Raw genomic sequence first — 24,164 nt, 5'->3', positions numbered from 1 at the left:
CTCCAACTCCTCCGCAATGAAGGCAGGGGCCCTTTCCCCAGTCGCATGAGCCATTGTCTCTTCCAGACCGAGGTCACAGCAGCACTTGCAGTGTAGGTCCTCTCCTGTCGAAGATCAGGTATCGAGTGATTAAGCAGATAGAAAATGGCGGTCACGCCCGCAGCGGTGCGTACCGCGACCGCCGGCGCACATCGTCATTGGCTCCTGAAACCCATAGGGTTCTATGTTAACCAATGCGGCTTAGCGCCGCGGTCTTCGACCGCCTACCGCCGCTGTGTGCCACGCCAGCGCATTGACCTCACATCCCACTGTCGCACTTCACAGGTCAGGCAGCCGCCATTTCAAGGGCCCACATGGCCTAATTACCAACTGCGTCACACATACCTAGGCCATGCACCAACACTCATACAAGCCATTCAATGCATTGGGAATCGTGCTATGTGCAAGCTGTGGTTACGTACCTGTGGGTTGCTTGACTCTGTGCTCGCTGTTGTCCTTCATAGGCACCGTCCGCTGGGACATGCGAGGAGATGGAGGAATCTTCCCGTGTACAGACCGCTGGTGGACCTGTCGACAATGGAGGAACGACATGTCATACTGACATACAGGCTTGACCGAGCCACTATACAGGAACTGTGTGCCCAGCTGGAGCCAGACCTGATGTCACCCATCCGCCAACCCACAGGGATCCCCCCTCTAGTGCAGGTGCTGTCAGTACTCCATTTCTTAGCAAGTGGGTCATTTCAAACAACAGTGGCCATATCATCAGGGATGTCCCAGCCTATGTTTTCCAAGGTGTTGTCCAGAGTGTTGTCTGCCCTGCTGAAACACATGCGGAGCTACATCGTTTTCCCTGAGGTGGGGGATTTGCCTACAGTGAAGGGTGATTTCTATGCCCTTGGACATATCCCCAACATCATAGGTGCCATTGATGGGACACATGTTGCTTTGGTCCCCCCCAGCAGAAGTGAACAGGTGTACAGGAACCGGAAGAGTTATCATTCGATGAATGTACAGATGGTGTGTTTGGCTGACCAGTACATCTCCCATGTTAATGCCAAGTTCCCTGGGTCAGTGCATGACGCCTACATCCTGCGGAATAGCAGCATCCCGTATGTGATGGGTCAACTCCAGAGGCACCGGGTGTGGCTATTAGGGGACTCTGGTTACCCCAACCTGTCCTGGCTACTGACCCCAGTGAGGAATCCCAGGACAAGGGCAGAGGAACAGTACAATGAGGCCCATGGCCCTTGATATTATTCATCCTCTTCTGCATAATACGCCCTACTTTAAAGCCAGAGGATATGAAGGAGTTCAAAAACAGGGGAGTTGGGCTGGGGGGGAAGCCCCAGCAGCCAAATATAATAGAAACTCCTAATATACAGAGAGACAAAATCTCTCGATTGGCCCAATTTTATTAGTGAAGGGAGCACATGCTCAAATTTCCCCTGGGGTGAGACCCTAAAAATAGAAAGAAGACTATGTCCTCTTAGCAGCGTTCGCCTGGCCTCTTCAGGAGGCCAGGTAAACCAACGCGCTCTCACAACGAGGACCAGAGCACTCAATTCAGGCGCTCCGATGTTCAATGAAGGTGCGAGGCGCCATGCCTACGCGGCCAATCCCCAAACAACAGATGGGTAAGACGGGAATGAGCACGACGTGTAGCAGTATATAAAGAGGAATTCCTCTATCAAACGCCGCATCCAACATAATTATGATGATTATTTATCTTCAGCTGCGAGCAGCAAAGAAAAAGGAAGGACTAGAGAGACAGTGACATTTATATGCAGAGCAGGCCTGTGATAGGGCACGATAAGGACTATAAGTGTTGTTGGGAAATTTAGTTTTTTGTGTACTTAACATTTATTGGCTGCTGTCATTTTCCTCAGTAAAGAAAGAGATGCATAATCCAAAGCCTCCAGTCCTGACATAGAATCAGTGATGTTGCTGTCATAAAAGAATGCAACATTTTAAAGGATGACCCAAACATAATTTTTCTGATCGTCAGCTTTACGTTATTGTGTCCTGTCAACTATGTAATTAGCAGCGTTCATGGTCACCTTTTTGGCCTGCATGCAATGCAACACTTTGGGACTCAAGCATATTTTCTTATGTTGTAGCAAGTCTTGTAAATATGGCATCCCTTTCTCTAGCCAATGCCTCAAATTAGCATATGGGAGAGACATAGAGTTAGCTTGTAGTTTTAAAGATAAATCTGATAGTTATCATACAGCAATAGTTCTCATACAGCATCTCTCATCAGACCCAAGTTCTTCACAAATTCCACACTAGTCCGTCTTTCCAGAAGGCCTCTATATTTTGCTTGTTCTGGACCTCCCCATTTAAGGTCTGTAGCTGCTGACTGAAAGTGAGCAGCTAGAGCTGGATATAAGTTCCAAACAACTGTGATAGTCCAACAACTGGGACTAACCCTTCTGGAGTTGGGAAATGAGTCAGTGGCTTTGAATATAAATACTAACTGATCAGCATAGTTTTGTAATGTCCTGTGTTTTTTGTGAGCTGTGATAAAAGGAGTAAAGCATCCATAAAGGCCTTGAAATTGTATGTTCCACTAACTACTTTTATGGAATCCCTGACAGCGACCTCAAGTTGATGATTGAGGTAGTGCCATAGAAGAAGATTTTTCAGCTGTTCTGCAACTCCAGAAATTCATCCCCTTATTGTGTATTTTAAAAATAGCAGACTTTTTTTTAAATAACATCTTTTGGATATTATTTTAAGGAAAGATTGTAATTCCCCAGATATTTCTTCAGCAGTTGCCTGCTCTCATAAATCAAAGAAAATTGTTGTTGGCACAGCTGTGATACAGCATCTCCAAAAGTCACTCTGATGGCGAGTGATAAAGTCACTCTGATGGCGAGTGATAAAACAGGTTACTTATAGATGTACACTCATTAATAAAAATGCTAAATATCAAGTCTTTTCAGTTAGGTACTTTGAAATTTTCCTTTTCATTACTTCACCAATTAATTCACATATGTCTGCAGAGCTCTTCCATGACTGCAGAATTTTCCCCTTTCTGTATCCCATTCAGGGCTAGCAAGTCTACAACTATAGGCATATCAGAAAAGGACAGTTTTGCCTAATAATGGAGATTTTCTTAGCTTTAGTGAATGAAAGTCTTGATTTTATTAAAGACACAGAGGCGAGTATTATGCTATCTTTTCCTACTTTATTTTACATAGCCGCCAAAGTAAATCATTCTCCAAGCTGGAAAACTACAATTTGACATCATAAAGGTAAACCATCAATCACATAACAACAATGTTTTGCCTGGGAGCAACGAGTCCTCTTTTCTTGTGTAAGCATTTAATATATTTCAAACAGAGGTATAGTGAGAATAATAATAGAAAGAGCGAAAAGAACAATAAAAAGGCTTTTAAAACAGTTAATGAGTGGAAGCATTCGCGGATGGTAGTCCAGGATATTGAAGTCCGTCTCGTTTCTTGTGCTGATGTCGACCCCGGATAATGTTGGAAGGCACCGATAATGCCATTGTTGTAGGAACGACTGGTCTTTAAGATGTTTGGTTAGGAGTGACCGTCAAACCTAAATAAACAGAGGGACGGTTAAAATCAGTGTGGAATGATGAGACTCACCTCTGTGTCTTTAAGAAAATCAAGACTTTCATTCACTGAAGCTAAGAAAATCTCCATTTTATTACAAGACCCGGAGGCTCCTATTATGCTATTTCAAAGCATAGCAACAACATCATTAGCAACATGAGAAACAGGTTTGCAATAAAAAGTTCTAAAGTTTGCACCATTTGTCCAATTGGCAGATTTGAGAATGTCATCCAGACTTGATCCAGCCCAAAAGGCTTTAGACGCCATAGCACCCCTGGTGGAATGGGCTCCAAAGACAGAAATAATAATGCCTACCAAACTCGTTATTCATTTAACCCAATGGGCTAACGTTGGGGAAGAAACTGGGTTATGTAGAATTCTGAAGGAGATAAGGAGCTGAGGTAAGGATGGCTTTCTCAAATCTTTTGTTTTTAGAATATATTGCCTTAAGCAACTACCAACACACAACTTCCGGTGATCAGGAAAATAAGGATAACAAAACTGAAATTTGATTTGTTTTTGTTCTTCTGTAAACCTGAAAGAAAACACCTGAGGACATAAACTGTACAGAAGAGACATCCAAAGCCTTTATATCTGAAATACATTTCAAAGAAACTAAACACAACAGCATAGTTAATTTTGCAGACAGAAATTTGAGAGATAAATTACAATTATCAGATTGATTGAGAAGAAAACTGCAAAACAACATCAGCATCCCACATTTAATTTTATTTAGGTAATGGAGATATAAAGAATCTTACTCCCTGTAATAGACAACATATTAACAGGTGTCCCATTCACTCTGATGTTTTCTGCTGAGATGGCCGACCTGTAGATGTTGACCGTTCCATAGGCTTTCCCTTGGGAGGCCATAGAGGCTAAAACATTGACCACTAATGTTACATCCGCTGAAAAGGGATCTGTACCCCTGCCTATGCACAAACTTTACCACACTCTCCAGGCTGATTTGTAAGCCTTGGATGTACCAGGTGCCCAAGCTTGTTGGATGAACAGGGCAGCTTCTTCCGAAATTCCTGGGGTTCTCCAGGAAGACCCAAAACCACCCAGGCCAGAAGCCATAGTGATTGGTTGATGATCAAATCGTAAGGTAGTCCTTGGGGATCTTGGATTAGCAAAGGGAATTGAGGTAGAAAAATTGGGAGATCTATGGTCAACTCCAGAGCTGAAGAGAACCAAGGTTGACCCTGCAAAAAAGGAGTGATCAAAAGAACTTTTGCTTGTTGATGTTGAATTTGCGCCAGAACTCGAGATACCATAAGGAAGTGAGGAAACGCATAACTTATCTGACCGGACCAATTCTGTAGAAAGGCATCCATTGCTAATGCTAGTGGATCTGGTCTCCAGCTGTAAAAGGAGGGTAAATGGATGTTCAACCGTGAAGCAAAAAGGTCCGTCAAGAAGGGACCGAATCTGGATGAAAGATTTCTGAATACTAAAGGATGAAGACGACAGTCGCAGGAATCTCAAAGGTATCTGGAACACCAGTCAGTGTTTCTGTTCATATTGCCTGGAAGGTATTCTGCTTGGACAAAGATCTGTTTCGGAAGGCAAAATTCCCAAAGGCTTTTGGCCAATTCGGCGAGAGGTTTGGATCTTGTTCCCTCTAGGTGATTTATGTAGTGAACCGCTGTAAGATTGCCAATGCAAAGGAGGATGGAACAACTTCCTTTATCTTTCGCAAAGGTATGGATCGCAAAGGAACCTCCAAGAATCTCTAAACAGTTGATATGCAATGATAACTTCTCTTTTGACCATACCCCGCCAGTCGAGAACTGACCACATCTTGCACCCCAACCAGTCTGACTTGTCTCGTATTCTAAAACAAGGTCTGGTACTGTAAAGAAAATCGCTTTTCCATTCCATGCCTCTAGGTGATCTAGCCACCAATGGAGTTCAACCCGAGAGTCTTGGTCTAACCTGATCAGGTCTGAATACCCTAGACTCTTTCGAAGTTGATGGATCTTTAGACTTTGGAGAGCTCGATAATGAAGAGGTCCTGGAAAAATGGCCTGAATAGAAGAGGCTAGTAGACCAATAATTTGAGCCATCCTTCTGAGAGATAGAGTTGAATGATTCCGGGTGAGAGAAATCTCTTTTCTTATAAGGGAGATTTTTTCTTTTGGGAGCTGAAGGATTGATTTTTCTGAATTTACGTGGAATCCCAGAAATTCTATCTGCTTTAATGGGGTCATGCATGATTTGTCTTTGTTATCACAAAACCCAAGCTTTGGAGGAGGGATACGAAGTAAGACAGCCAACGAATCAAGATCAGCCTGTCTTGGTGCAAGAGAAGAAAGTAGTCTAGGTAAGCCATTAACCTGACCCCTTGCGCCCTCAAGTGAGTAATGGCTGGTTTCAGTACCTTGGTGAAACACCAAGGAGCTGAAGATAGACCAAAGGGAAGGCTTTTGAACTCATAAAACGTGTCCTTCCACTGCAATTGAAGGAATTTCCTGAATGTGTGATGTATTGGAATGGAAAGATAAGCATCTTGAAGATCTAGGTGAACCATCCAGTAGTTTTCCAACAACGAGTACCGGAGGTGAAGGATAGGCTCCATTTTGAAATGTTGATACACTATGGCCCTCATTACAACCGTGGCGGGCGGCGGAGGCCGTCTGTCAATGTTGAACCGCCAAGCAGCCGCCTATGTGGCCGCAAAGCCGCCGGCCGCATTACAACATCCCCGCTGGGCCGGCGGGAGGAAACAGAGTTTCCGCCCGCCGGCCCAGCAGGGATGTCGGCCATAACATTGCAGCAGGCGGTGTTGCAGCCGTGCGATGGGTGCATCTGCACCCTTCGCGCTTTTCACTGTCTGCTGTGCAGACATTGAAAAGCAGGGTGGGGCGGTGCCCGGGGGCCCCTGCACTGCCCATGCCAAGTGCATGAGTAGTGCAGGGGCGCCCAGGGGCCCGCGACTCCCCTTCCCGCCAGCCTTTCCATGGCGGTCTCTACCGCCATGGACAGGCTGGTGGGAAGGGGAGTCATAATCCCCAGGGCAGCGCTGCAACCACGGGTCCTGGCGGTGTCACTGTGGTGCTGCCACCGCAGTCAAAATATGGCAAATTGTACCGCCAGCCTGTTGGCTGTACGATCGCCAAAACAACCCTTGTAATGAGGGCCTAAGTATCTGTTGAATAATTTTAGGTTTATTACAGGACGGAATTTCCTGTTCTTTTTGCATACTAAAAACAACGTGCTAACAAAACCTGACGGATTTGGAGAACATATCTCTATCGCCTGTTTGCACAAAAGGGAATAAACCTCTTGGGATAAGAGAGCTTCCTGTTCTTTTGAAAATAGAGGGATCATGGGAGCAAATTTTGAAATGGAATCAAATAAAGTTGTATACAATAACCCTTTACTGTTTCCAAAACCCACGGATCTGATGTTATCATTGCTGAAGCTGAAAGGCAAAACTTTGTTCGACCTCCTACCGATAGAGGGCCAAAAGGAAGATCTCTTATTTGAGCTTTGTGCTCCTTTGGCTCTGTACCCGTGGTGTTTGTAAATCTGTTCCTTTGTGGGTAAACTTGGGGTCTATAATCTTGCAGGAATCCTGGGGAGTCTCTGGTTTGGTTGACCATGTTTCTTGCGATGTAGCGGCCCGGCCCCACCAAAAACGTGACTACTGAAGATTTTCTGCAGAGAAGTTTGAGCTTTATCGATTGAAGCAAAGGTGGCGAAATACTTGCTCAGTTTTTTTTTTGAATGAGTCGCCACAGAATAAGCTGTTAGCCTCCTGGCCCGCTTCTTCAGACGCCAAGTTGTTCAACTTAGGGTCAATCTTTAAAAGCAGACTCTTGCATCGCTCTGTGCCATGGCTGAGTTAGCGTTGCCTAAGAGAAAAATCGCTCTCTGGGCCCAATTGGTTGAGACCACTGGATCAGTATTGGTGCCTGCAATCCTTGCCTCTTTGGCCAAATCTAAGATTCTGGTGAGGGGGGCAGATAAGTCAAGTTATCTGTCCTGACAATTGCTCCAGGCTCTATCAACACCTTTTTTGGGGTCCTTGCAGAATTGAGTAAAAAACATCAGCATGCTGGGGTCTATGGAGGGAGTGGCTGTGATGTTATGAGGTAAATCAGGCCTGAGACACTCCGAGCACAGTCTACTTTTTATCAAGGGGCTATTTTAATCGGTTTGAGACATACTGGGATACATGTTCAAAAGGAGACCATTCCGTTGAATTTGGGTGATGAATAAGAGTTGGATTAAACATCGGTTGACCTGCAAAATCCACAATTGTGTCAGTAACGTTTTTATTTACTTTAGAAGACTCTCCCAGTTCGTCCAGAGAAGTTTTACGCCTCGTCTCCAAAGGCCCTGACCAAATCATTATGTCTGGATCATCCTTATCCTTTTCAGAGTCACGCATATCATCAATGACTCTTGGATGGGTGATACCAATAGGAAATTTTTTACTTACTCAGAAGTGCCTGTCTCGGAAATATTTTGAGCAGAAGGAGAGTCTTAAGTAGGGGAGGAAACATCAGGCCCACACTGTTTTGCTTTTTTTAGAATTAATAGTAGTATGCTCTTTGGCCAAAAATTTCTTCATAGAGAGATCAGTCATCGAGTTAAAAACTGCCTTTTGTACAGAATCTTTAATAAAGGTATTTAGATTTTCTTTGAATATTTGGGCCTCTTCTTCTTCAGAAAGAATTTCCATAATTCCAATATGCAAATAAAAGAGGATGAAGGCACCGGGACAAACACCGTATTGCTGTGAAGAAACCAAAGGGAAATAATCTAAACATGAAGGGTTAACCACACTGAGACCCAGTGAATGGGCCGACCAAAGGCGTGGCACTCCAACAAGGCGAGAGGCGGCTCAGAGAAAATTTCAGAAGTGAAAAGTCAGTCATGTCGACTCGAAGGGCAGAATACTCCGAGACGCAGGGAGAAAGAAGAAAGCAAGCACTGCTGAAGGAAACGAATGAGGAGAGCGAATGTTAATGAATGCTCCAAGAGGAGAGCCCGAAGAAGGGCGTGAGCGATAGACGGGACACTTTGTGCCGAGTGTAAACCTACACCAATACAATACTCAAACAACGGTAATAACAGTAATATATGAAAATAACTGACATTTTATGATAATATGATAAAGAGGGTGTACTTATCTTGACTGCGAGCAGCAAGAAATGAGGACTTATTGTTCCCAGTCAAGACATTTATGGTACTGTTGTTATGTGATTGGTGGCTTACCTTTATGATGTCATAATGTAGTTTTCCAGCTTGGAAAGCTGGGATTTGTGGTTTTTATCTGCGCTGCTATTTAAAATAAAGCAAGAAAAGATAGCATAATAGGAGCCTCCAGGTCTTGTAATAAAATCATATTTGCTGTTCAGACAATCTAAAATGTAGATTCCATCATTCTGTTTTTGAATGGCCTTTTCAAAGTGGCCTAGGTTTGCTTGAACCAGAATCTTCTCAGTCTCTTGGTGGGCATGACTGGGTGTTCAAACTTCTTTCGAAGAGCAGTTTGTTTCCTAAAGTTACTGCAATGATGGATTGATTCTGTTATCTAGATAATTATGTACCTTTGTGTTGTCTGTGTATACCCAGGCGGCTTACTTTAGCACGGACACTATATCCCAGTAGTCCATTCTTAAGGTGTAGCCAGAGATATTGCGGCTTCAAAAATTTGGCTTACTCTTCGGTCCCACAAATTGGTAACTCACTTTGAAGGTTCATATTATCAGAAAAACTGGTACACTCATTGGTAATAAAACTTACACAATTATATCCATCATCTTCCTTACCAGTTACAATATTTTGTTCCATATCTGCTTAAGCAGTTGTACAATATGCCAACATGATTGACTACTTTCCAGGGAATTTGTGGCTGTGATGGTCGTGGAGTTCCATTTCTGAAGCAATATTTATTTCCTCATGCTTTGCTTTATTGAATAAGGTAAAAGCTAGCAATTGCCTTTTTGAATTAAGAAAAAATGTGCTTTCCACAGTGCAAGTCCCTGTGTCAATCTAAGCTGCCTGTCACTGAGAAGAAACATTCCTGTGTGCCATTCTACCAGGTTGCCTGTATTGTATATCTTCATTGTATCACCCATCTAATGAATAGGACAAATAATTACATATCCGTTAATAACATACAAACCTATGGCATTTGGTGGAATACTTCAGTACTTAGTGCTGTGAATTCTATCATTTTGTACACCCCTTAGGGTATATAACTTTCAGAAAGTTGCTTCAGTATACTGTTGTACTGTACTAAAAAGCCAATTAAGAAGGAAGTCCCAAAGGTGTATCCAATGCACCCCTTTATAATTTCTGTTGTAAGTTTATAATATCCGAATATAAAGTCCGAATAAGATTACTTCTTTCAAAGAGGGAACCTAGGGTACATCATTGTGGAAAAACTTATAATATTCCAATCACAATATTGTAGAGAGAAAACAGAAAGGACTGCTAACTGCTACAAAAGCTGTCCATTGAGTCCCTAGACCTCCGGGAAGTAATCAGTGAGATCTGCAGAAAAGGAGCCTGTAAACCAGTGCTTTAATAGAGGCAAACAGTCCTGTAGGAAGTTGGCTCTGTATATACTATCTCAAAGGGAGAAATAGTGTGCACAGAGTCCAAGGATTCCCCTTAGAGCTTGATAGTGGCAAAATTAGATAATACTAATGCTCTATTTTGTGGTAGTGTGGTCGAGCAGTAGGCTTATCAGAGGGTTCGTGTTAAGCATTTGTTGTACACACACAGGCAATAAATGAGAACACACACTCAAAGACTTAACTCCGGGCCAATAGGTTTTTATATAGAAAAATATTATTTTCTTAATTTATTTTAAAACCACAAGAGTCAGAATTTAGGTAAGTACATAACTTGTAAAATACTCCACACAGGTAAGTATGGAACTTTGAATTAAGACAGTAATGTACACAGTTTTGGCAAAAATGGCAAAAAGCTATTTTAAAAGTGGACACTGCAAAAATCAGCAGTTCCTGGGGGAGGTAAGTATTGGTTAGTTTCTCAGGTAAGTAAAGCACCTACAAGTTCAGTCTCCTGGGCATAGGCAGCCCACCATTGGGGGTTCAAGTCAACGCCCAACACCCAGCACCAGCAACACAGGGCCGGTCAGGTGCAGAGGTCAAAGTATGGCCCAAATTACATAGGCGCCTATGGAGAACAGGGTTGCTCCGGTTCCAGTCTGCTAGCAGGTAAGTACCTGTGTCCTCGGGGAGCAGACCAGGGGGGTTTTGTAGAGCAATTGGGGGGTCCCAAAGAGGCACACAAAATACACCCTCAGCGGCACAGGGGCGGCCGGGTGCAGTGTGTGAACAAGGCATCAGGTTTTGTATTTAAGTCAATGGAGGGACCTGGGGGTCACTCTGGCGATGCAGGAAGGGCACAGGGGGGCTTCTTGGGTCAGCCACTGACTGGGCTAGGATAAGGGCCACCTGCTGGTCACTCCTGCACCAGTGGTTGGTTCCTCTCGGTCCTGGGGGCTGCGGGTGCAGTGCTTCTTCCAGGCATCGGGTTCCTTTGTTACCAGGCAGTCGCAGTCAGGGGGAGCCGCTAGATCCTCTCGGCAGGTGTTGCTGTGGGGGTGCAGGGAGGTCGACTCAGGGTGTCCACGTCGTTGGAGTCTCCTGGGGGTCCTCTCTGTGGTGTTGGTTCTTCTTGACACGAGCCTGGGGCATCGGGTGCAGAGTGTGAAGACTCACGCTTCCGGAGTGAGGCTGCAGTCTTCTTTGGAGATTGTTTCTTTGTTGCAGTTTTAGACAGAGCCACTGTCCTCAGGAGTTTCTTGGTCCTTTAGGTACAGGTCAGTCCTCTGAGTCCTCAGAGGTCGCTGGTCCCGCTGGATGCATTGCTGTGCAGGTTCTCTGAGTCTGGTAAGGCTGGGGCCAAGTCAGTTGTTGTCTCCGTCGTCTCTGTGGGGCTTTCAGGTCAGCAGTCTTTCTTCTTTTTTCAGGTTTCAGGAATCTGATTTCCTGGGTTCAGAGTCGTCCCTAAATACTAAATTTAGGGTTGTGTGTAGGTCTGGGGGCAGTAGCCAAGGGCTACTGTCCTGGAGGGTGGCTACACTCGCTTTGTGCCTCCTCCAAGTGGGCAGGGTCCACATCCCCAATCCTATTGGGGAGAATCCTCCAAAACAAGATGGAGGATTTCCTAAGGCAGGGGTCACCTCAGCTCAGGACACCTTAGGGGCTGTTCTGACTGATGGGTGACTCCTCCTTGTTTTTCTCATTATCTCTTCTGGACTTGCAGCCAAAAGTGGGGGCTGTGTCCGGAGAGGCGGACATCTCCGCTAGCTGGAGTGCTCTGGGGCGCTGTAACACCAGGCTTGAGCCTTTGAGGCTCACCGCCAGATGTTACAGTTCCTGCAGGGGGAGGTCTGAAGCACCTCCACCCAGTACAGGCTTTGCTCCTGGCCACAGAGTGACAAATGCACTCACCCCATGTGGCCAGAAACCTGTCTGGATGTGGCAGGCTGGCAGAAACTGGTCAGCTTAGCACTAGTAGTTGGACTGGTACACTGGGGGCATCTCTAAGATGCCCTCTGTGTGCATTTTTCAATAAATCCCACACTGGCATCAGTGTGGATTTATTGTGCTGAGAAGTTTGATACCAAACTTCCCAGTATTCATTGTAGCCATTATGGAACTGTGGAGTTTGTGTATGACAAACTCCCAGACCATATACTCTTTATAGCTACCCTACACTTACAATGTTTAACAGTTTGCTTAGACACTGTAGGGGCATAGTGCTCATGCAACTATGCCCTCACCTGTGGTATAGTGCACCCTTAGGGCTGTAAGGCCTGCTAGAGGGGTGACTTACCATACCACAGGCAGTGGGTTGTGTGCATGACACTCTGAGGGGAGTACCATTTTAACTTAGTAATTTTCTCCTCACCGGCACACACAAGCTGTGAGGCAGTGTGCATGTGATGAGTGAGGGGTCCCAAGGGCGGCATAATACATGCTGCAGACCTTAGACACCTTCCTTGGCCACAGGACCTTTGGTACCAGGGGTACCACTTACAAGGGACTTATCTGTGTGCCAGGGCTATGCCAGTTGTGGAGACAAAGATACAGTTTAGGGAAAGAACACTGGTGCTGGGGCCTGGTTAGCAGGGTCCCAGCACACTTTCAATCATAACTAGCATCAACAAAAGGCAAAAAGTTAGGGGGTAACCATGCCATGAGAGGCATTTTCCTACAAGTCCTGTTTCTCATTTAGTAGGAAGCCGCAAGTACATTACTGCAATAATTAGGGATACTGAGCTGTCATTGGTCAATTTGTGCTCCTACGTTTATCATTGATTCTAGAGACAAGATAGATGTTTTCACTTTCTATCATCTGAAATTAACCTTCAGAGACCAATGCAGGTAGAACAGTGTAATTCTCTATCATGTGATGTGAAAGCAGAGGCGAGAAGGCAAATATCTCTGGTGAGATATATTCTAATGATATTTTGGCATAGTAGTAGCAAATACTGTAAAGTCCCTGAAATATCAGATACTTATTCATTGCCATATATTGGGTTTGGCAGAGTCATAGGAAAGAACTTCAGGCCCCCAGAACCCAGAGGTCCAAAACGGTGATACTGCAAAGCTTTCAGGACTGCCAGAGGATCCCAAGCAGGGGGACACATATTAAGAAGAATTTAGACTTAGAAAAAGAGTTAAACAATCTGAACTCTAGAGAATCACTGTACTCAACTTTTTCTGAAAATTCTCTGAAGGCCTTAATAGTGAATCATTAGGATTTGAGATAGCCGGGTTTAGGTGAAACTCATCTAAAAGATACTGCAAAATAGACACTAAGGGACACAAAGTAACTGAAGGGTTGTGAGAGGAACACCACTTGTCAAAATATAACAAATGATTTACAATAGGTGGCTGCAGCACTTGTCAATATATTCCTAATACTTAAAGTAAGCCTTTAAATTTCAATGTGTCCTTGAATTCTGTAGCTGTAAACAACATGTAGCGGAAGACTTTTCTTTAGGGGATTCAACCTCTCAACCTCCAAACCGACAGAATTAATTTGAACGGTAAAGGTAGAGTTTGAGGACTTACAGGAGAAGGACAAAGAGGAACAATCTTAGGAGGATGAGAAGCCATAGCCCTCAGCAATGGAATCTACAATCTCTTTGGCCAGTAAACAAAAACTGTTATCACATCTGCCCTTTCTTCCCAAATTTTGGAAGAAAGTGATCTGTTTTCAGAAATCTCTTCAGAATACAGCCCAAGATATGGTTTCTCCAGACACCCTGGCAGTGCAGACTTAGCATAAAAACAAGAGAATTCAATGGTGTGTAGCCCACAAACCCACTGAGCGTTACATAAGGAACATGCTTATTAGGCAAGTGTTAGTCCTATGAGACTCACATAAATAATAATGGGCTCCAAATGGCCTTTCAGAATGAATAAAGCCACTCAAGAATTCACACTTGGAATATGCGTTTATGACTTTATTAAAAGCAAAAGCCTATCTTAGTGCATACAGAGTGCATGGTGATTATTATGCAAACAAACAAGATAGTGACAATGATATTGATTAACAAACAGAAAATGAAGAAATATTGCAACATTATTATGGTAACTCAAAATTCCTTTACTTCAGTTCTCCACTCCCTCCCTTTTTTTTCTAAATAATCTAATCCTAGCACCAGAAGTAGCCTGTGCAAGCTTCTGTTGTTTCTGTCTCCACACTCAGCAGCAATGGTGTCCCCAGGCAGGCTGATGAGCCCATCTGGAGACTCAGGCCCTTATTACGGCTTTGGCGGTCTTTTTTGAAGACCGCAGAAGCCTCTGCAGCCAGCATACTGCCGGTATGTTGGTCTCCCCATTAGGAGTTTTCCACTGTGCCAGTGGGCGAAAACAGCGTTTCCACCCGCTGGCGCAACGTAAAACTCCCACAACATTGACGCTGGCTCGTAATCGAGCCCGCAGAAATGTTGTGGTACGTCGGGTGAGACAGCATCCGTTGCGCATTTCACTGCCCATAATTCGGGCAGTGAAATGCGCAACGAGGCTGTCCAGGGGGGCCCCAATGCCCCCTTTCCTCCAGCCTTTGTATGGCGGTGAGACCACCATGCAAAGGATGGCGGAAAGGGGACTCATAATCCCCAGGACAGCGCTGCCCTGGTGGATTGTGACTGCCGAGACCACCCGGCTGTCGACAGACGGCAACCTGGTGGTGCTGCGGGACAGACCGTGGCCCATGTACCATGGTTATATTGGGGCGGTCGGACCGCACTGTCTGTGGCGGTTTGACCGCCATCACGAGTAAGGGGGACTTCATACCACCACACATGTAATGAGGGCCTCAATGTGCCTTCCTTTAGCTTTCAGAAAGGAGAGGAGTGTTTACAGCTTTAGGCTGTGTGACCTTCAGCTTATACTGCATGGAAGCGAAGATTCCTCTCTCCCCTAATAAACTTCTAATCCAATTGATGTAGTCTAATTACACTTTGTTGGAATAATCACTATATGAGCCCTAATGCACTATCCCCTATTTATGTTCCTGTGAGACCTTGTTGACTGTTATAAAAAATAAATGGAAAATCAAGATACCAGATTATACTGTAAGAGCTTTAAAAAACATATTCAAGCATGCTGACTACTGTGCATCTGTAATTGAAAGAACATCCATTTGAATAACTGAACATATGAAGTGCAATGGAAAATAACTAAGCAAGGGAAAATACAAATATTATATCAGAATCCTCAAGACTAGCAGAAATGGCAGGAAAGCATAAAGCAGCCTGTTGGGCCCTTTCAACAAAAAAAGAACCACTCACCATACTTCTACTCCTGGGAGCCTGGTGCAAATCTCTTTAGTGATGCATTGTTTGTTGAAGAAAAGAGATAAACACAGGGTGTTCTGAATCTCATGTACATTTTCTGGACAGAGCAAGATTCTGGGAAGGTGGAAACATTTTGCTCGGCCCGTCGGCTTGAACATTGACCTTAAGCTTGACGTGCATTGCTAACAATCCCAACAAATTCTCTTCTGCCCAAGATTTCAGTTGGGTTGCAAACAGACTTAGGGCCTGATTCTAACTTTGGAGGACGGTGTTAAACCGTCCCAAAAGTGGCGGATATACCACCTACCGTATTACGAGTTCCATAGGATATAATGGACTCGTAATACGGTCGGTGGTATATCCGCCACTTTTGGGACGGTTTAACACCGTCCTCCAAAGTTAGAATCAGGCCCTTAAGGTCTTAGACCTGGTACTTTCCTGATGGTTGACACAGGCAACCGTCACCATATTGTCCTTTTTACCAAAACATTATTTGAAAGAACTAAGGAATGAAAAAGAAGAACAGCTCTGAACACCGGAGCGTGCTCTCTAATTCGAAGATCTTCCATTCTCATCTGTGGACCTCTTGAACTGACATGAATTGCAGTCCAAAGTTTCTCCCCAACCTAGATGATAGGCATGTATGTTTGATATAAAACACTAGTCCTATGGGCTCCTTTTTGTGGAAAGCGTTATGTGTGTATCAAAGATATCCTGAATCAATCAAAGCATTCAATGAAAGAAAATCGCAATGAATACCAAAGGGGGCCACCCTAATAGAAAATAAGTTTTCTACATTCATATTTTCTTCATATATCATCAAGTAGGTGCAAAACACAAAAAGTTACTTTGTGACAATAGGGCACAAGAAGCAGTTTGTGAACAATGAGCAAGACGTTATAATACGGTTAAAACAACAACTCTTTCCTCAACCTCTGGTCTTTACAATAATCTGTCTTGAAGTCTTTTACAGTTCACAGGTATTCACTATATATAATTCGAAATATAGACCAAGGGATCTTTATGTTGATGTTTTGACCCTAAAGGCATTTAAATAGTCTTATCAGGAGAATATCTCCCATCATCTGATCATTGTAATCACCACATGGCTCACAAAATATATTTCTCTGGATTCCAATCATGCGTCAATGGTGCAGATTACTCGTAGTATCCCAACTGGATAATACAAAATAAAGCTTGATCTCTCGTATCAAAACCCAGGCGCACCTCCTATCCCTACCACTGCCCTTCTCTGACCAGTGTTTCATATAAAATATAGACCCAGGCCCTGGTGGGCACATTGGGTTGGTTTTTGTTCTGAATCTACATTGCATCTGTATTTAGAACTGGCAGCAGAGCTGGTTTCATTGTCACTCCCTGGGTCTGTTTTTTATATCCTGTCACCGCATCAAGTCCTCCCTGACTTCCTGGGAAACTGGAACTGTGTTCTCCATAGAATGAGTTCAGAGAGACCAGATAGTCTCCATGCACCACAAAGGTGGGGTGAGGCGTAATCTTGTGCTGTGCTGTGCTGTGCACTGTGAAGACATGCCACCATGTGACCTTAAACTTCTAGTCACAACCTGGCTGAGGCTTCTTACTTGCTGGTCAGGTTGAATATCAATGACTGGTAATCAATTTTGTGGAAGGAATACTTTCCTCAAGTTGATTCTGAATCTTGCATCAATGAGTTTGACGTATTCTGATTTCTAAACATGACATTTCAAAAGGCTGAAGATAATACCGGGACCACTCAAGGCCGGTTTTGTTTGATACAGGATCTCAATTATTTTCTGCACCATTGCTAAATGAAGCAACCAATTATACTGGACCACCACGATCTCTGTAAACGCTCTGGGAGCAGATTTCAGACAGAATACCAGAACTCTGTATTGCCAGTGCACTACCCCATTGCAAAATCTTATATTTCCAGTGACGTTTTGCAATGGGAATGTGCATGTAGGCATCCATGATGTCAATAATTATTAAGATATGATTCAGCTCAATCAAGGGAATGATCTTTTGCAATATTTCCGTCTTGAATTTGATGTCCTGCACAAAAGATATTTTTTCTTGAGGTTGATTATCAACTTATAACCTTGTGATACCTTCAGGACTAGAAAAACGATGTAATAAACCCCCTTTACTTCCTTTGTCATTGGAAGAGCTACAATTACTCTGTTCTCGAACAGTGCCATGACACCTTCCGAAAGAGCCTTTCTTTGGAAATGGCATCTGGGTGCTAGAGTAAGAATGATCCCTGAGGTTGAAAGATGACACCAGGACTACTGTATTCAGGACCCATATGTCTGATTTCATGTTCAGCCTTTTCGGAGAAGAATAGATGAATCTGACCTCGAGTCCTTAATGCTCAACCTTTGTCTTCTCGGACTCTGGAATAGTTGGGAATGCTGATCTTTGGCACCTGACTTTTGTTTCTGCTTTCTTTAGGAAGAAAACAATGACGCTTTCCATTGAAAACTACATTGTTGATCTTGGTTTTGTTGCCTTATGAATGAGACATAGAATTAATGCTTGTTTGTTGTGCCCACTTCCTCTTCTTCCTCCATGTCTCACAGGTGTCCTGCTTCTCAGTGCTTCTGCCTAGAGTCCTTGACATTATATCTCCCCCACTGCCTGCACCTCCAGACTTAGACATTTCTGAATATTTCTTCCATTGCTGATGCTCTAAATTGCTCAACAATTCCATCGACCTGTGGCCACAGCAGCATGATCTTTTGATTCTTGAAAATTAAGGAGTGTTGCAAAAGAAGCAAATTTATGGTAATTGAATTGAGGCTCTTGGCCTGTCTATATGGCTTTTGGAAACCCTAGGCTGTAAACATCTCATCTTATCAAATGCAATGATGACAGGTCTAACACTTGTGGAAGAAAGCTGCTTTGCCAGAGAAAATCTGGATTATTCTCTCATTGCCGCAATGGCCCATTTTCTAGATTTGCAAGAATTAAAGAAGTTAACAGCTATGTTGCAGCAGAAGTGCATTTGCTGCCACTAACAGTTTCCTATATACACATTTAATGATGTCAGATCTCTGACATTCACATCTGCCTGAGTGAGCAGCTGTCCTTTTGCTTTCATTTGGTTTTGGCAACCTGTCTCTTCAAATCCATTATGGTGGTATACTTCAGCGTAGCTTCCCCAATGGTTTACAGAGGTACGGATAGACAGCATTGCTTAGTCTATAACAGAATGCCTGTATTCTTTGGCTGCAGAAGTTTCTTGTTGACATTGTTTTCATTGAGTGTCTAGACATGTATTCTGCCATATTATACTTCTTGCCTGGCTTGTGCACTATGTTGTTGGCGTATTTCTGCAATTGAAGTCCCCATCCCTTGAGTCCTGGTGGCATCTTGGTTCTATACTGATTGTAAATTACTTGGCATAGATGTATATGTGGAAATGTTTGCACACTCATTCTACAATTAAAAACTTTTCCATTCAGTGTCTGTTAGAGTTCAACTGGCATATGTAACACCTTGGTTCTGGTATTCTCCCTTTTGATATTGTGACATTATGGCTTCTGATGCTCACTGATTTCTGTGCAAAGTCTTGGGGTGAGGTCAGTGCTGCTGACTTTCCTTTTGATTTTCCGAAAGGACTGTTTGCATCTGAGTGTGAAAACAAATGCTCTGCCCTGCATAGTTACTTCTCTGAGTGGGGACTAATTGTGGGGTTGTTTCAAATATAGTGTGAGCAATAGCTAGCAGTTCTCAGGAATGACCTGACATTACTCACATCTGTGGTCTTGGTGTATCATTCAGTGATTTGATCTGGGTGCATGCTTTCACTGGAGTAGATAGTGTCATTGAAACATAAATTGGGTTTGTTAAACTCACTTTTATACATTGAGGGTCAGTTTGTTTTGTTTTTTGTGGCACTTAGCAAATGTGTTCCAAGGCTCTGTTGTGTACCTTGAGAGTGACTTTAAACACCAAAATGTAAACACTGTAGTTTGCAGTGTTCATTATGTCATAATTGCTTTCTGGAATGTTTCAGCTGCAAATGCACTGCAAAGGAGTTTATACTTCAGAGTGTGACTACGGCTGCCCACAACAATAACATCCTTGCTTAGTTTCACAACAACCCCTTTTTGTCTCTCCTTTTCCTGTAAGGTTCTCGTGACTTTGATCTCTTGTGATAATGCCAGTGATGTTCTTTATGGCTTGTTCTTGTAGCCAAAAGGCTTTTTTCCACTCTCCAGACTTACCAGCGAAGGTTTTTCTTGCATGCCTTTCAGCGCAGCCATTCATGTGCGCCATTTCCTCTATATTTTCAAATGTGTAGCTTTTTGTTAATAGGTACTAGTAAAGAGACTCAACATTGCATCACTTAATGATCCTGAGACAGATTCTTCATTTGTTGAGAAATGTTTTGAACTTACAATACTGTACAAGTCTTCTGAGAAGAGTGATGAACTCGCCCATTGCCTCTCCTCCCTCTGGTGACACTAGGTTGAACATGTAGGAAAGTACCTCTTTTGACAAGGTTAGCTCCCACTGTTTGCCTGGTATTTGATGTAGTTTCAAGTTATTAGTGCCCAGGGCCCCTGCTAACCAGGTTCCCTGGGACAGATCTCTTTTCCAAAACTGTTGTGATGCATTTGCACAACTGTGGACAGCTTTAGGTGCCACTCTAAGTCCATAGTAAATGGTAACAAGGTACCTAGGGCATGAGGTACCAAAGGTAGGCCCCTAGGAGCAGCAGCACAGCTTGTCCACCCTCAGGGACCATGCATCCAAGTGCACCCAGCACTGCCATTGCTGGCTGAGTGTCCTGGTGCAATCCTAAATTGAAAAACTGTCATGTCACACAGCTGGTGTGTCCTGCCCACTTCACACTGCATGCAATATAGGTAAGTCATCCCTCTCGCAGGCCTTCTAGCCGTAAGGCAGGGTGCACTATACTGTATATGTGGGCATAGATGCATGAGCAGTATAGCCCTACCGTGTCACAGCTAAGTCTGTGACATAATAAGTGAACACAGCAGCCATTTTACATGCATGTGCTGGACACTGGTCAGTATGAGTTTCACAGCTACATGATGGCTATTCTGCACCCTGGGTTGTTTGGTATCAAATGATTCGCAATGATAAATTCAAACTGGTAGCAGTGTTGGATTTATCACCAAATGTAGCCAGGGGTCAACTTAGAGGTGTCCCCTTGCAAAAGCTAACTACCCTGACATGGTTTCTGGCTGATCACAACCAGCCTGCCACCACCAGACAGGATTCTGGAACCCTGAGGTGAAAGTCTGTGCTCTCTGGGTCCAGAGAACAAAGCCCTTCGTGGGTAGAGGTCTTAACCGCCTCCCAAAGGAATGTGCCCAGCCCTGCCTAAGAGTTTCAAAGGGCTTACCGCCCTTGAAACTCGACCCCCAGCCCTGCTGCAAGCAGCAGATGGCCACTCTCATTACAAACCCCCACTTTTGGCAGGAGCAATGGTGGGAAAATGCACAAAGGACAGGAGTGGCCACCCACAACTTGCACCACCCCTAAGGTGTTGCATGCGAGGTGACCCCTTCATTTCATTTTCCTCTATATTGCATGGTAGGAACATAGCCCATCAGAGATAGGGAAGTGACCTCTGCCTACAGGAAGTCATCACGTAGTGGGTGTAGTCACCCTAAGGTATATGACCAATTTGTCACAACTAGGTACTCCCCTAAACACCCACTGTTAGAAATGGAGTCTTTGGTTGGCAGTCAGGTTACCCCCTGTCCAAGCAAGGACCCTCACTCTAGTCAGGGTAAAAGAGAATCACCCTCAGCTAACCCCCGCTCACCCCCTTGGTAGCTTGTCACGAGCAGTAGGCTTAACTTCAGAGTGCTAGGTGTAAAGTATTTGTACCAACACACACAGTAACTTAATGAAAAGACTACAAAATGACACACCACAGTTTTAGAAAAATAGAAAATATGTATCTAAATAAAACAAGACCAAAATGACAAAGATCCACAATACACAAGTCAAATTATCACTAAAAATACAAAAAGAGTCTTCATGTAATTTTAAACACAACGCTAACGCTGTTAGCGTGAAAATGTACCTTGGGTGCGTCAAAAATAACCTTGCACGGGTGAGTGTGCGTCAAAAAGGGCTTGCGATGCATCAATTTCACTCACGAGTGAGACCTTGCGTCGTTTCTCTGTTAGTCGGGTCGGCATTCATTGTTTCTTCTCTCCGAAGGACAGCGATGCGTCGATCCGGTCAGCACTCTCGGGTCCGGGCAGACCTTGTGGCGTTTTTCCATGCCCAGTGGTGTTTACGTCAGAAATTCAGCCGCACGATGGTCCGAAAACCACATAGCGCGGGTTGCGATCTCACCAGCCTCCGTCAGTGATGCCGCGCTTCGTTTCTCTAGCTGCGGGCGTCGATCTTCCGGTCGCGTTGCGGGCGAGCATTGATTTTCAGCCATGAAGCCGGCGGCGCGTTGATTATTCAGGCGCAGATCGGAGTCGCATTGATCTTTTCCTCGCATGTCGGTCTGTGCGTGGATTTCTCACTCTTGGGTTGCCAGCTTCTTTTCTCAGGGTCCCAGGATCTAGATGGGCACCACTTGGAAGAGTAGGAGTCTCTCCAGAGGCTCCAGGTGCTGGCAGAGAGAAGTCTTTACTGCCCCTGAGACTTCAAACAACAGGAGGCAAGCTCTAAATCAAGCCTTTGGAGATCTTCACAAGAAGGAAGGCAACACAAAGTCCAGTCTTTGTCCTTTAGCACAGGCAGAAGCAGCAATTGCTGGAGGGCTCCACAAAGGACAGTCACAGGCAGGACAGCTCTTCTTCCTCAGCGCTTCAGCTCTTCTCCAGGCAGAGGTTCCTCTTGGTTTCCAGAAGTGTTCTAAAGTCTGTGGTTTTGGGTGCCCTTCTTATACCCATTTTGCTCTTTGAAGTAGGCCTACTTCAAAGGAAAGTCTCTCTTGTTTTTGAAATCCTGCCTTGCCCAGGTCAGGCCCCAGACACACACCAGGGGGTTGGAGACTGCATTGTGTGAGGGCAGGCACAGCCCTTTCAGGTGTGCACCTCCCTCCTAGCACAGATGGCTCATCACAAAATGCAGACTACACCCCAGCTCCCTTTGTGTCACTGTCTAGTGAGAGGTGCAACTAGCCCAACTGTCAAACTGACCCAGACAGGGAATCCACAAACAGGCAGAGTCACAGAAATGGTTTAAGCAAGAAAATGCCCACTTTCTAAAAGAGGCATTTCCAAACACACAATCTTAAAATCAACTTTACTAAAAGATGTATTTTTAAATTGTGAGCTCAGAGACCCCAAACTCCACATGTCTATCCGCTCCCAAAGGGAATCTACACTTTAATCATATTTAAAGGTAGCCCCCATGTTAACCTATGAGGGGGGCAGGCTTTGTAACAGTGAAAAACGAATTTAGCAGTATTTCACTGTCAGTACATATAAAACACATTACTATATGTCCTACCTTAAACATACACTGCAGCCTGCCCTTAGGGCTATCTAGGGCCTACTTTAAGGGTGCCTTACATGTAAGAAAAGGGAAGATTTAGGCTTGGCAAGTGGGTACACTTGCCAAGTCAAATTTACAGTTTAAAACTGACTGCACACACAGACACTGCAGTGGCAGGTCTGAGACATGATTACAGAGCTACTTAGGTGGGTGGCACAACCAATGCTGCAGGCCCACCAGTCGCATTTAGTGTACAGGCCCTAGGCACCTCTAGTGCACTTTACAAGGGACTTACTAGTAAATCAAATATGACAATCATGGATCAACCGATTACATACACATTTTGTACAGGAGCACTTGCACATTAGCACTGGGTAGCAGTGGTAAAGTGCCCAGACAAAAACAGCAAAAACTGAGTCTAGCACACATCAACAACCTGGGAAACAGAGGCAAAAAGTTAAGGGAGACCACGCCATGGATGATAAATCTAACACCCACTAAATACAGTATTTAGTGGGCACTCCTAGACCTGCAGATCAGAATCCAAGTACACAAGAAGACCAGCAACAAAGAAGACCCAAGGCTTGAGAACTGCATTTCTGCTGCAGAAAGAAAAAGGCGCAAAATCCTTGCTGCTGTACCTAGGACTGGGCAGTCGCAGCTTAGGGGTTGCTCAGACATCAGACAGACTCTAAAAATCCCAGAGGACCTCCACTCTTCTGAAAATTGCCAGAGATCTCCCTCCAGAGTGAAGGCATCACTCTGTTGCATCAAAGACCAAAAGACCAGTAAAGTCCAGTTCACCGACTGGTGCTGACCAAGGAACCGGGTGCCACAGCCAGACCCAATATAACCTGATGAATCTTGAGTCCAAACCCTGCAAGTGTGCCAAGTATGGTGGCACTGCGACCTTTAGTGCCTGAACTATGCAATAGCCCGGGGTACTGGTTACTCAACATCGGACACCAAGAAGAAAATCCCACTCTTGACTCCAAAAGGACCGGGAGGAAGCCCCAATCGAAGGACTTCAGAACCAACCAGAACCATCCCCCAGAGTGGCCCTGCTGACCTGCAAGCAACCCTCAAAGTCACCTACCTCCCATTTCCAAGGGCACCTTTGCGCACAGCTCTTGGCTCACCGATCTGTTCTGCACCCAGCCTCCCTGGGCCCTGCAACGGAGAACCAGCTGTGCTCTAAAGGTTCTCCAACCCTTGTGACCTCCACACTTCAAGGGGACCCACCGGACTCACCTTGAATTCCACCTGTGCATTGCTTTTCCAAGTGGTCCCCGGCAGACGTCCTGCACCAGCTCCAAGGACTTTTC

This window comes from Pleurodeles waltl, chromosome 8 (assembly GCF_031143425.1).
Source record: "Pleurodeles waltl isolate 20211129_DDA chromosome 8, aPleWal1.hap1.20221129, whole genome shotgun sequence".
NCBI classification, from domain to species: Eukaryota; Metazoa; Chordata; class Amphibia; order Caudata; family Salamandridae; genus Pleurodeles; species Pleurodeles waltl.
The sequence above is the reverse complement of the archived record's forward strand: the minus strand, read 5'-3'. Positions refer to the sequence as shown.